Here is a 15,569-nt window from a genome sequence, read left to right as displayed (position 1 = left end):
CCCGTTTAAAATGTCTCCGTCGTTGTGCACGCCCAGCTGCATCGCCATTAAATCCAGTTTAGCAGCTTCCTTAATTTGGTCCTCCATTAACGCGAGTAGTGGCGAAATACCTTGATAGCATCGTTAATGTGGTCTGTAGGATCTGTAGCGGTCGCCATTGTTGCTATTCTCACCAGTTACCCACCGGCGGACAGCTTGACATCAGCGTGGTGCTGATTGGTTAATCGCTAGACCCGCCCCCACCCCCGGCGTTCATTGGTCCTTCCAATGAACGCCGGTAAATCGCAAATCCATTGCAGTATGCCAGACCAGAGATGCAAGCCTACTCAGTTGAGTGGGCAGGGTCTACGGTCTGGAACCAGGCTAGGTGGAACCTAGACTTGGCCACCAACGTGTGAATGGGTAATTGTCAAAAGTAGTGTGAAAGCACTCTGAGCGGTTCAGTGACTAGTTAAGCACTACACAAGAACAAAACCATTCACCATTTGCCCTAAGGTGACCTATTTTTAAAGAAATGCCTGTGTAAGTAACAAGGGACATGACCACAGTCCTTGTTCTGTGCAAAAACATATCACAAATTTAAGCTAAAGCCAAAAAATGGCTTCAGCTGTCTGAGTCTGTCAAATTAAGCCAAGCTCTCGTAGTCATCCTTAGTGCAATATTTTCTCTGCGTGGTTCTAATCATCCACATGTCCCATGTCAGATGTGACCTCCCATAAACCTTTATTTTCTGTTGCAACAATCTTCACAGTTACTTTTGTCGCACTTCACACACTTAATAAATCTCACCAGGCTTTAACTGAGAAAGTCCCGCATGGAAAAAACAATCATCAGCAGGTCAAAAAATAATCCGTGTGATGACGTAATGTGCAAAGCAATTTCTAGATGTGGAAAGATCAGTTTTCAAGTCAAACATTCAGCCTGTGTGTGTGTGTGTGTGTGTGTGTGTGTGTGTGTGTGTGTGTGTGTGTGTGTCTGTCTGTCTGTCTGTCTGTCTGTCTGTCAGTGGCGATTGCTCTAAGACTGCAAGGGAAGCTCAGCTTCCCCTAAAATGTAAAAAAATAAGTGGTCAAATATGTACTGTTGTGTTTACATTTCATTGACTAAATATGTGCTTTTGTTCAGAATCAGCTACTTATCACAGGTCACTGACGCGACTTTGTTCTCATTCATTCCCGTAGCGTCACAGTACATTAAACAGTGTTGAAGCTCAGCGTCCAAAGACTTCAATGGGGAAGCATAGAGTGGGTTGTTCCACTGCAGTGAAACTAGACAGTCATTGGATAAATGCTCGGTTTTGTCCCGCCCATCGGACGCTCAGCGTCTCTGGGGGTCTATGGGGCAGTGGGCTGGCCTCGGCTGGCCTGGACGCTGGGCTTCTGCATGATGAGTGGATGATCTGTCTGAGGCTGAATCCTTTTTGATTGACAGCGAAATGAGCGAATCAGCGATCTTGAAATATAAACCACCACCGGAGAATTTTTCAAGTTTCATTCCATTGTTCCGAGTTGATCTGGAGACTTTTCCAATCCTCTTAGTGACTTTTTCTTTGTTAAAAACGACTAGCGACAAATCTAGCATCTTTTTCTGGTGTTATTGGAGACTGTACTCGTGTTTGGAGACTCTGACTTCTGTCGCTCTGCAGTTACTGTCCCCAACGAGCAGCGGGTGGTGTGAGCCCCTCCACTGTCCCAAAGCACTCACAGACGGTCACACTAGCCTCGCACAGCAGCCCCAGAGGGTAGAATTTACGTATAAATAAACGGACACATTTTATGATGTAGACTGAAAATGAGCTTCCCCTCCTTGAAAGACCAGCAGCCGCCACTGGTGTCTGTGTCTGTGTGATATTCTCAGTCTCTACTCCCACCTGGTGATAACAAATTTTTTGCACCATTCCAGCTCTAGTGGAAGTGGTGGTCCAAACAGAGGATTCAGAGAACATGGTTCTCACAAGAACATAATGATGTGTGTGTGTGTGTGTGTGTGTGTGTATGTGTGTGTGTGTGTGTGTGTGTGTGTGGTCAGACTAGCGATGATGAGCATGACAATTCAACAGGGTACACTACTGTCTGAATGTTTTCTGAGTAGCGATGGGCAAATGACTGAACAAATATTTTTGTGTGACTCTTTTTGGTGTCCAGTGTGTACTGGGTCTTTTTGGTGTCCAGTGTGTACTGGGTCGGCCTGCTGCACATCTAAGTTCTTATGAATTCCTAATGTGTTGTAGCATAGGGCAACAACAGCACTAAATGAATGAGCGGGGAACAATTAAATCAGACTCAAGACGAGACCTCTGTCAGCCAAGGTGAATGGTGCTCTTTAAATCTCTTTCCAGTTTCCTATTCTGTCACTGTGTATAGAAGATGCAGCAGAGTGACACTGCAACTTCAGAGATATTCATAAAAATGATTCCTTTATAGAACTGAGACAGATTTTTAATACAATCACAGCTGAAATCAGATACTTATCGGAATAATCAGGCTCTAAAGCAGAGGCAGAAATCCAATTGTCTGAGGAAATATGACAGAGTAAATTTTATAGCTTTACATCACTCCAGTCACAGCCTACGGTCAAAGTTTACAAGGAAATAACGGATTATGACCACACTGAGAATTAGGCCTCAGTAAAACCCTGCAGTCAGAGTGTGTAAGACTGACAGAATGAATCAGACTGACACCAGTATATGATAACTTATTTTGTATTTAAATTAATTTTACGATTTAACTGCAGGGACCAGGGATCAGTCCCCTGCAGCTGTATCTCTATCTTGATGCTTTAATGAACCAATTTAGCAGCGCATGTTAAAACTGGTAATGGACCATGTTCTGGTCACTGCTGCTGGTTGTCTGTGGTGCTTTCTGAGCTGTTATATACTGTTTTTATAGTTTTATGGTATTACATAACCATATTCCCGAGTTAGTGTGACAAACTATTAAAAAGGACACTGTCAAATATTTCATTAATAGAGTGAAGAGTTAACACAGAAGGTAATCAGGCCCGCACTACAATTTTCTGTGTCTTCATCTGACCTCCTGTGACTTCCTTTCATGCCATCTCAGGATCCTCCGGTGCTGTGTGACCTTAAAGCAGAAGTCTCCCCAAGAATCTCTGCGGAGGACTTCATCAACCTCTCAATCAATTTCAATCAATTTTATTTATACAGCCCAATATCACAAATCACAATTTGCCTCACAGAGCTTTACAGCATACGACATCCCTCTGTCCTTTGGACCCTCGCAGCGGATAAGGAAAAACTCCCCAAAAAAAACCCTTTAACGGGGAAAAAAAATGGTAGAAACCTCAGGAAGAGCAACTGAGGAGGGATCCCTCTTCCAGGACGGACAGACATGCAACAGATGTCGTACAGAACAGATCAGCATAATAAATTAACAGTAATCCGTATGACACAATGAGACAGAGAGAGAGAGAGAGAGAGAGAGAGAGAGAGAGAGATGCAGGTAATGACAGTAGCTTACAACAACATTATTGAAAGTAATAATATTATAGTTCTGGCTACTGTGGTACAATATGTTGAAAGTATGTATTAATATCTGGCAGTATACATGTGTGACAATAGTCGTGTATAATAAAAGTAGAAGTATGACTAATGACTAATGATGGCAGCAGCAGCAGGAGGCATCTGGCAGGACCACGGCAGCAGCACAACCACACACGTCACACTATCCAGGCACCGCTGCGATATGAGTTAATCTGAGAGACAGTGGAGCACAAAGGCTCCGGAGAAGAAGCCGAGTTAGTGACATCCAGAATGGCCGAGTTAGCAAGATGCAGTAATAGAATACCAGAGAGAGAGAGAGAGAGAGAAGAAGAAGAAGAGAAGGTGCCCGGTGTATTATAGGGGGGTCCTCCGGCAGACTAGGCCTAAGTCAGCCTAACTAGGGGCTGGTACAGGGCAAGCCTGAGCCAGCCCTAACTATAAGCTTTATCAAAGAGGAAAGTCTTAAGTCTAGTCTTAAATGTGGAGACGGTGTCTGCCTCCCGGACCGTAACAGGAAGATGATTCCACAGGAGAGGAGCCTGATAGCTAAAGGCTCTGGCTCCTGATCTACTTTTGGAGACTTTAGGGACCACGAGTAACTCTAAGATATGACGGAGCTTGACCATTTAGAGCTTTATAAGTTAACAGTAGGATTTTAAATTCAATTCTGGATTTTACAGGGAGCCAGTGCAGAGAAGCTAAAACACGAGAAATATGATCTCGTTTCTTAGTTCCTGCTAGTACACGTGCTGCTGCATTCTGAATTAGCTGGAGAGTTTTTAAGGACTTACTAGAGCTACCTGATAATAGAGAGTTACAGTAATCCAGCCTTGAGGTAACAAAAGCGTGGACCAATTTTTCTGCATCTTTTCGGGTCAGGATAGGCCTAATTTTCGCAATATTACGCAGACGAAAAAATGCAGTCCGTGAGGTTTGTTTTAAATGAGAATTAAAAGACAAATCTTGATCAAATATTACTCCGAGGTTTCTTACGGTAGTGCTAGAGGCCAGAGCAATGCCATCAAGAGAAACTATGTCATCAGATAAAGAGTCTCTGAGTTGTTTAGGGCCAAGAACAATAACTTCAGTTTTGTCTGAATTTAACATCAGGAAATTGGTGCTCATCCAAATTTTTACATCCTTAAGGCAATTATGGAGTTTAGTTAATTGGTTACTTTCTTCTGGCTTCATCGATAAATACAACTGAGTATCATCCGCATAACAATGGAAATTTATAGAGTGATTTCTAATGATGTTACCTAAAGGAAGCATATATAGAGTAAATAGGATTGGTCCGAGCACAGAACCTTGCGGAACTCCAAAACAAACTTTGGTACGTAAGGACGATTCATTATGAACGTGAACAAACTGAAAACAATCAGATAAATAAGATTTAAACCAGCTTAGTGCAGAACCTTTTAGGCCAATTAAGTGATCCAGTCTCTGCAGTAGAATTTGATGGTCAATTGTGTCAAACGCCGCACTAAGATCTAATAAAACAAGTACAGAGACAAGTCCTTTGTCCGAAGCAATGAGAAGGTCATTTGTAATTTTAACTAGTGCTGTCTCAGTGCTATGATGCACTCTAAATCCTGACTGAAATTCCTCAAATAAATTATTATCATGGAGAAAATCACACAGCTGGTCTGCAACTACTTTCTCAAGGATCTTTGACATAAAGGGAAGATTAGATATTGGTCTATAGTTGGCTAACACCTCTGGATCCAGGGTGGGCTTTTTTAGGAGAGGTTTAATTACAGCTACCTTAAAAGACTGTGGTACATAGCCTGTTAATAAGGATATATTGATCATATCTAATATATGAGTGTTAACTAAAGGAAAGACCTCCATAAGTAGCCTAGTTGGGATGGGGTCTAAGAGACACGTTGATGATTTGGATGAAGAAATCACTACAGTCAATTCTTGAAGAGAAATTGGGGAGAAGCAATCTAAATATATATTAGGTTTTACAGCTGTGCTTGAGGTTAGATAGGTACTATCTGAGGACAGGAGGTCATGAATTTTGCCTCTAATAGTTAGAATTTTGTCATTAAAAAAGCTCATAAAATCATTACTGCTAAGGGCTAAAGGAATACAAGGCTCAATAGAGCTTTGACTCTCAGTCAGCCTGGCTACAGTGCTGAAAAGAAACCTGGGGTTGTTCTTATTGTCTTCTATTAATGCTGAGTAATAGTTTGCTCTGGCATTGCGGAGGCCACTCTTATAAGATTAGAGAATGTCTGTCCAGATTAAACGAGATTCTTCCAGTTTGGTTAATCGCCAATTCATTTCAAACATTCTCGATATATGTTTTAACTTACGGGTTTGAGAGTTATACCAAGGAGCGAACTTTCTTTGCTTTTTTAACTTCTTTTTAAGAGGAGCTACAGAGTCAAGTGTTGTTCGCAGCGAGCCTACGGCGCTATCGACAAAATGATCAAAGTCGATGCAGGAAACCTCTGTTACTGAGGACTCGGTATTGAATTTAATGACGGAGTAATCTTTTCCTTAAATTTTGCGACAGCACTATCTGATAAACATCTAGTATAGTAACTGTTGCTGAGTGGCGTGTGATCGAGTAAAAAGAAATCAAAAGTAATCAGATAATGATCCGATAGCGAGGGATTCTGTGGAAAGACTTTTAGGTTATCAATTTCAATTCCATACGTCAGAACTAGATCGAGGGTATGGTTAAAACAATGAGTGGGTTCATGTACACCCTGACTGAAGCCAATGGAGTCTAATAATGAGATAAACGCGGTAGCCAGGGAGTCATTATCAACGTCGACATGAATGTTAAAATCGCCTACAATAATAACTTTATCTGATTTAAGAACTAAACTGGATAAAAACTCTGAGAATTCAGATACAAATTCAGAATACGGGCCAGGAGCACGGTACACTATAACAAATAAAGGCTGCGAGGTTTTCCAGGTCGGATGTAAAAGACTAAGAACAAGGCTTTCAAATGAATTATAATCTAGTTTAGGTTTAGGGCTGATTAACAGACTAGAGTTAAAAATGGCTGCAACTCCCCCTCCTTGGCCGCTGCCTCGAGGAATGTGGGTATTACTATGACTGGGAGGAGTGGATTCATTTAGACTGACATATTCATCTTGACACAGCCAGGTTTCAGTGAGACTGAGTAAATCAATATGATTATCTTATATTAATTCGTTTACTAACACTGCTTTAGACGATAGAGACCTGATATTTAACAGTCCGCATTTAATTCTCCTGTTTTGTCTTTCTGTCACAGAAGAGGTTTTAATCTTTATGAGGTTGTTATGCACAACTCCTCTTTGTTTAATTTTAGATTTAAATAATTTAGGTAGTCGGGGGACAGACACCGTTTGTATAAAACTATGAAAACTATGGCTGGGTAACTGAACTAGAAGCTCAGAGAAGCGTGTAGGACTGCATCTCCGAGTCCTGGTCTCAACTCTGGGTTGTCAGGGATTTAAATTACTAATAAAGTTTGCCAGGTTTCTAGAAATGAGAGCAGCTCCATCCAAGGTGGGATGAATGCCGTCTCTCCTAATAAGACCAGGTTTTCCCCAGAAAGTTTGCCAATTATTAACAAAACCCACATCATTTGCTGGACACCACCTGGACAGCCAGCGATTAAATGATGACATGCGGCTAAACATGTCATCACTGGTCAGATTTGGGAGGGGTCCAGAGAAAACTACGGAGTCCAACATCGTTTTTGCATATTCACACACCGAGGCAATATTAATTTTAGTGACCTCCGATTGGCGTAACCGGGTGTCATTGCCGCCGACGTGAATAACAATCTTACTGAATCTACGTTTAGCTTTAGCCAGCAGTTTTAAATCTGATTCAATGTCACCCACTCTGGCCCCAGGGATACATTTGACTATGGTCGCTGGTGTTGCTAACTTCACGTTCCTCAGAATAGAGCTGCCAATAACCAGAGTTTTGTCCTCAGCGGGTGTGTCGCTGAGTGGGGAAAAGCGGTTGGAAACGTGAACAGGCTGGTGGTGAGGCGTGGGCTTCGGCTTGGAGCTGTGCTTCTGGCGAACTGTAACCGGAGGACAGTTAGCAGAGGCTAAGGCTATGCTATGTGGCTCCGCACCGGCTACAGGGGGCTGGCTAACTACCGCAGCTACTGAATGGTTTTCCATGGTGCGGAGCCGCGCTTCTAATTCACTAAGCCTCGCCTCCAACGCAGCAAATAAGCTACACTTATTACAATTACCACTGTCGCTAAAGGAGGCAGAGGTGTACTGAACATTTGGCACACCGAGCAAGAGAGAGCAGAGGGAGAAGCCATCGCTAACTGTAAAGCTAATGTAGCTACCAAGGCTGGTAACGTGCAAACAACAGCTAAGAGATTAGCGAGAAAGTCGTAGGAAGGAGGAGAGCTATAACGTTAAGTGCTTAAACAGAACGAGTGTGGGTTAAGACTTGAAGTAGACGTTAAAGCAACGTTAAAGCAACTGAAGTGAGAAAGCAGGCTAGTAGAATCCACCAGAGCAGTACAGAGACGCTGTCACAGAAACACCGGAAATGACACAACTCGCTTACCGCAATACGTCAGCACGTACAGCCATTCAACCTCAACCTCTGTAAGCTGTCATTAGCTAGGCCCACCAGGACCAGAGCCAGCAAGCCCAAATTCATTGCTTTAACCATCAACAGGGTGGAGGAGGATCCTTGCCATTTCTGTGTAGCTATAAATTTTAATGAGGCCCTCAACTGTCAACATTTGTCACAAACTCTTACATAACTGAGATATGTAGTATTGGTAATTACAGTTTATTAGGCAATTATATTTAACAACAGGTAGAGAGTGTAAAACTGGGGATTTTGTTCATCTTCTTCTTCACATTTTATTTTTAAAAAGATTTCAGACCAGGGTTGTATGGGGTTGTATGTATAAAGATGTATGTATTTTCCACATTACTGAAAAAGTTTACTTTCATGTTACAGCTGTTAACTTATAAAGCTCTAAATGGTCAAGCTCCGTCATATCTTAGAGAGTTCATAATGCCATATTATCCCACCAGAACACTGCACTCTGAGAATGCAGGGTTACTCGTGGTCCCTAAATTCTCCAAAAGTAGATCTCTCTCTCTCTCTCTCATGTCCTGTTACTACATTTTGCTAACTCGGCCATACTGCATGCCACTAACTCGGCTTCTTCTCCAGAGCCTTTGTGCTCCACTGTCTCGCAGGTTAACTCATATCACAGCGGTGCCTGGACAGTGTGACGTGTGTGGTTGTGCTGCTGCCGTGGTCCTGCCAGATGCCTCCTGCTGCTGCTGTTATCATTAGTCATACTCCTACTGTTATTATACACATATGATTATTGTCACACATGTATACTATCAGATATTAATATTTACTTTCAACATATTGTACCACAATAGCCTGAATTATGATTATAATATTATTACTTTCATTAATGTTGTTGTAAGCTACTGTCATTACCGTCCGTCCTGCATCTCTCTGTCTCTCTCTCTGTCTCTCTTTCTGTCTCATTGTGTCATACAGATTACTGTTATTATTATGCTGATCCGTTCTGTACGACATCTATTGCACGTCTGTCCGTCCTGGAAGAGGGATCCCTCCTCAGTCGCTCTTCCTGAGGTTTCTACCATTTTTTTCCCCCTTTAAACGGTGTTTTTGGGGAGCTTTTTCTTATCCGCTGCGAGGGTCCAAAGGACAGAGGGATGTTGTATGCTGTAAAGCCCTGTGAGGCAAATTGTGATTTGTGATATTGGGCTTTATAGATAAAATTGATTGAAATTGAAATCGATTTCCTGTGACATTCATGAATTCAGTGTAGGTGTGCAAATCTACTCACATATTTACTAATATTTCATGAATGAGACCCAATGTTTTGAAGGTATTTGGTCAAAAAACAAAGAACTGATTTAATGATGCTGCTGGATGAAAAGTCAGATGATCACCAAAGTTATCACAGTTCATCATGTGGTCAACATTAAAGTCTGAAGTAAATTTACTGGCAATCCAGCAGGAAGTTGTCAAGACATTTGCCTCAAAAACACAAATGTTAACCTCATGGTGGCGTTGGGAAAAGTTAGGGGATCACCAAAGTCATTAGGATTCATCCTCTCAGGACCATGGGTGTCTGTACAAATTTTAATTCCAATCCAAATTTCATAGCAAGGTATTCAGGAGCTGTTGAAATACTTCAGAGTAGACCAACATGGTGGACAGACTGAAGAACAGATTGATAAGGCTCTTGCAATGGAGCCACACCACTAGCATGGCTAAAGCTTGCAACTTTGCACTGAAGTACAGTACAGGCCAAAAGTTTGGACACACCTTCTCATTCAATGCGTTTTCTTTATTTTCATGACTATTTACATTGTAGATTCTCACTGAAGGCATCAAAACTATGAATGAACACGTGGAGTTATGTACTTAACAAAAAAAGGTGAAATAACTGAAAACATGTTTTATATTCTAGTTTCTTCAAAATAGCCACCCTTTGCTCTGATTACTGCTTTGCACACTCTTGGCATTCTCTCCATGAGCTTCAAGAGGTAGTCACCTGAAATGGTTTTCCAACAGTCTTGGAGGAGTTCCCAGAGGTGTTTAGCACTTGTTGGCCCCTTTGCCTTCACTCTGCGGTCCAGCTCACCCCAAACCATCTCGATTGGGTTCAGGTCCGGTGACTGTGGAGGCCAGGTCATCTGCCGCAGCACTCCATCACTCTCCTTCTTGGTCAAATAGCCCTTACACAGCCTGGAGGTGTGTTTGGGGTCATTGTCCTGTTGAAAAATAAATGATCATCCAACTAAACGCAAACCGGATGGGATGGCATGTCGCTGCAGGATGCTGTGGTAGCCATGCTGGTTCAGTGTGCCTTCAATTTTGAATAAATCCCAACAGTGTCACCAGCAAAACACCCCCACACCATCACACCTCCTCCTCCATGCTTCACAGTGGGAACCAGGCATGTGGAATCCATCCGTTCACCTTTTCTGCGTCTCACAAAGACACGGTGGTTGGAACCAAAGATCTCAAATTTGGACTCATCAGACCAAAGCACAGATTTCCACTGGTCTAATGTCCATTCCTTGTGTTTCTTGGCCCAAACAAATCTCTTCTGCTTGTTGCCTCTCCTTAGCAGTGGTTTCCTAGCAGCTATTTGACCATGAAGGCCTGATTCGCGCAGTCTCCTCTTAACAGTTGTTCTAGAGATGGGTCTGCTGCTAGAACTCTGTGTGGCATTCATCTGGTCTCTGATCTGAGCTGCTGTTAACTTGCCATTTCTGAGGCTGGTGACTCGGATGAACTTATCCTCAGAAGCAGAGGTGACTCTTGGTCTTCCTTTCCTGGGTCGGTCCTCATGTGTGCCAGTTTCGTTGTAGCGCTTGATGGTTGTTGCGACTCCACTTGGGGACACATTTAAAGTTTTTGCAATTTTCCGGACTGACTGACCTTCATTTCTTAAAGTAATGATGGCCACTCGTTTTTCTTTAGTTAGCTGATTGGTTCTTGCCATAATATGAATTTTAACAGTTGTCCAATAGGGCTGTCGGCTGTGTATTAACCTGACTTCTGCACAACACAACTGATGGTCCCAACCCCATTGATAAAGCAAGAAATTCCACTAATTAACCCTGATAAGGCACACCTGTGAAGTGGAAACCATTTCAGGTGACTACCTCTTGAAGCTCATGGAGAGAATGCCAAGAGTGTGCAAAGCAGTAATCAGAGCAAAGGGTGGCTATTTTGAAGAAACTAGAATATAAAACATGTTTTCAGTTATTTCACCTTTTTTTGTAAAGTACATAACTCCACATGTGTTCATTCATAGTTTTGATGCCTTCAGTGAGAATCTACAATGTAAACAGTCATGAAAATAAAGAAAACGCATTGAATGAGAAGGTGTGTCCAAACTTTTGGCCTGTACTGTACATTTGAACAATAATTGTATCACCATGATAACAGTGCTATGCTGTGAGTGAGTCTTAATCAGTTATCTGCCAATCACTCATTCATTCATCCACTGCAGTATGACTATGGAGGCTGGATGCCCAACTTTCCCAGCAGCCTGCAGCTTCCTCCACCAACCAAAAAGGGAACGACAAGTGAGGCCGCGATGCTGCAGACATTACCTGACATGGGCACGACAGCCAGCGGAATGGCTGCCTTGTGGTTACTCAGCAAACCATCCTATGACTGTGTAAGTGAAGAAACCTCATGAAATTTAAATGATATAATAATATTTATGTTCAAGTTTTGTATCATAGGTTAATATGTCTATCATTTAATCTTTCGTTTATTTCATCAGGTCGGTCTTGGCGAGTCCCTGGAGGGCCATCACAGTGATGAGATCCCTCCAGCGATGTAACAGCTTTTCAAGGAGAGCTTCAAGCGTTAAGTGCACACATCAAAATCAGAAACATGAGTCTGGAGGTGCCATACACATACATGGATCCAGCTGTGATAGAAAATAGTGTGGCCATTTGAATATCAGAAGGCGTGACCTCCTCAGCTGTTGGCCAAGTTCAGCTTCATATTAACAAAAATGAGAAAGGTAAAATCTGCATGCTCTGTTTTAACTGGTACTATGGTGGAAGGAATCTACTGTATGTGATCATTTTATATTGATCTGTGATTTTTATATAACCTAATTGATTTAACTGTGGGGAAAATGTGGTTTAAATCATAATTTATATCTTAAATCTTCTTAGTATGTTGGTGAATATATAGGGTGTCTTATCAAAATCAGATACTGTGGGGAAAAACAGTAAAACAGTAAACTGTGCCTTATGACTCATTGTCATAATGAAGTATAAATAAATGTAGGTACCTATGTTTTGCTTGATTTACTGCATGCTCTGTATCTGTATGTTAGAAAAATAGGCAAGTACTAGAAGACAAAACTTTTAAGTGAACTGTCTCTTTCATCTGTGAAAAACAAGTACTTGTTACTCAGAACAAAGTATGCTCAGTTTCAGAGAACAGGAAGTTCCTGTAACCTCAGAAAGAGGCGTTGCTTCAATGATCCTGTGTTCCATGAGGGAGGTGCTTCTTTCTGTCCTTGTCCTTGTTTTACACTTTATATAAAAAGAATTTCCCTCAGTTACAAAAGTGAAATTCAATATGTGAAGCTTGTGTACTGAGAAATTAAACACATGTATTTTTGTAATTGTCACATGTAATTTGCACTTGTCTACATTACCATCATGTGCTATAGAAGAGTAAACAAACACGTAACAATTTAAAAGTAATTTGGCTGATGTTACTGGATGTCACTAAGGTCAACTGTACACTGTGACCAAACTTCACCACCAAAATAAAGTACTGGTTAAGTCTACACATGGGGTGTCTGAGTGATCATTATTCAATCAATCAATCAATCAATTTTATTTATAAAGCCCAATATCACAAATCACAATTTGCCTCACAGAGCTTTACAGCATACGACATCCCTCTGTCCTTTGGACCCTCGCAGCGGATAAGGAAAAACTCCCCAAAAAAACCCTTTAATGGGGGGAAAAATGGTAGAAACCTCAGGAAGAGCAACTGAGGAGAGATCCCTCTTCCAGGACGGACAGACGTGCAATAGATGTCGTACAGAACAGATCAACATAATAAATTAACAGTAATCCGTATGACACGAGACAGAGCGAGAGAGAGAGAGAGAGAGAGAGAGAGATATGCAGGTAATGACAGTAGCTTACAACAACATTAATGAAAGTAATAATATAATAATTATAGTTCTGGCTATTGTGGTACAATATGTTGCAAGTATATATTAATATCTGAGAGTAGACATATGTGACAATAATCATATGTGTATAATAACAGTAAAAGTATGACTAATGATAACAGCAGCAGCAGGAGGCATCTGGCAGGACGACAGCAGCAGCACAACCACACGTCACGCTATCCAGGCACCGCTGCAATGTAAGTTAACCTGCCAGACAGTGGAGCACAAAGGCTCCGGAGAAGAAGCCGAATTAGTGACATGCAGTACGGCCAAGTTAGCAAGATGTAGTAAGAGAGAGAGAGAGAGAGAGAGAGAGAGAGAGAGAGAGAAGGTGCCTGGTGTATTATAGAAGGTCCCCCGGCAGACTAGGCCTAAGTCAGCCAGGCTAGGCCTAAGTCAGCCTAACTAGGGGCTGGTACAGGGCAAGCCTGAGCCAGCCCTAACTATAAGCTTTATCAAAGAGGAAAGTCTTAAGTCTAGTCTTAAATGTGGAGATGGTGTCTGCCTCCTGGACCGCAACAGGAAGATGATTCCACAGGAGAGGAACCTGATAGCTAAAGGCTCTGGCTCCTGATCTACTTTTGGAGACTTTAGGGACCACGAGTAACCCTGCATTCTCAGTGCGCAGTGTTCTGGTGGGATAATAAGGCACTATGAGCTCTCTAAGATATGACGGAGCTTGACCATTTAGAGCTTTATAAGTTAACAATAGGATTTTAAATTCAAATCTGGATTTTACAGGGAGCCAGTGCAGAGAAGCTAAAACATTAATTTTCGCAATATTACGCAGATGAAAAAATGTAGTCTGTGAGGTTTATTTTAGCCGTCACCCTGTGGGCCCACCAGCCGTAGGGGCAGGATTCAGGGTTAGGTACATTGTGTGCTGGGTGGCAGGCAGGGGCAGAGCACCGGGTGTGATGATCCCTGGTGTTGTAGACCTGAATAATAATAATACTAATAATAATAATTATGAGAAGAAGAAGAAGAAGAAGAAGAATAAACAGCTTTATTTATATAGCACCTTTCAAACACACAGTTACAAAGTGCTGTACAATAAAACTAAACACATCATAACACAAGGAGAAAGAAACAAACCAAAATGTCACCAGAGAAAATCAAGATAATAAATGGGAGTTAAAATCAATAAGAAAAAATGCATTGTGCTCCGAAACTCCCAAACACTGTCTGCGCCTGTGTGCTGTGTGTCCACATGATTGCTAAAACCTTTCTTATTCAGCTGAAGCCGTATGAAAAATGTGTGGATGGAGGCATTCATCCATGGCTGTATCTATCTGCACCACCTCTTCCTCAGAAATCATGATGGCCACAATGATTCTCTTCACAAATTCCTTAAAGCTGATACCTTGATGATAGTAATAGTGATAACAGTTTAGCAAAATGTAGGCCTGGCGCCAGTTTCTCTGTGACACACCATTATAGTACAGCACATTCGCCAGCACATACAGCTTGCACTACAAAACCTCACTTTAATGCATTACCAGTCATTATATATGTGTTTACATTAATAAAGACGAAAAATTCAATAAATGCATTGATTCAGCATCCCACTTGTACGTAGGTAGGCTACGTAAACTAAGCTCTGCTTGTGCTCTCTCATTTTGCTTAATTCAGTTTAGGACTAGATGTTACAATCCCTTGATGCACGTACTTGAGACTGAGTGGGAGTGACAGCGCAATCTGTATGAATCAACTTGCCACCAGTATATGATTTTACTCATTTTATGCTTTTAATATTTTTAGGCCATCTGGGATCATAGAGGTATTACAGTTGTTCCCCACTGCAGAGACAAGGGTCCAGTCCCCTGCATATGTATCTCTGACTCAGTGCTTTGATAAACCCATTTGGCAGTGCACATGGAAACTGGCAAAGGACCATGCTCTGGTCACTGTTGCTGGTCGTCTGTGGTTAACTAATGAGGGTGAAAGATTGTTCGGTTTTTACCTTCACTTGCATTGACTGATTGTTTAATTCATTGAGAGTGGGTCGGATGTCCCCCAGAGGAGGGACGATCTAGTGCAAAAGACCTGACCTGATCTCAACCAAATCTGTGCACGTGTGAAGAGAAAAGAATGTTCCCAGGTTACAAAAAGCACCTCTATTATTTAACATCTACAGTGTGTTGGCTAGTGCAACTGACAGTTGAGTGTCTGAGTCAAGATAACTTAAGCTGAATAACAGGAAGTAGCAGCTTGTGTAATGGAAACCCCCTGTAGGGGAAATATCTTTTTGAGAATGTTTGCACTCGTAATAAAATGTGGGGCACCAGAGAACGAGAAAGTGAGACATCAAAATGAGTAGGTAATGAGTAGGCTACTCATTTTGAT

This window comes from Epinephelus fuscoguttatus, linkage group LG3 (genome assembly GCF_011397635.1).
Source record: "Epinephelus fuscoguttatus linkage group LG3, E.fuscoguttatus.final_Chr_v1".
Classification (NCBI taxonomy): Eukaryota; Metazoa; Chordata; class Actinopteri; order Perciformes; family Serranidae; genus Epinephelus; species Epinephelus fuscoguttatus.
The sequence above is the reverse complement of the archived record's forward strand: the minus strand, read 5'-3'. Positions refer to the sequence as shown.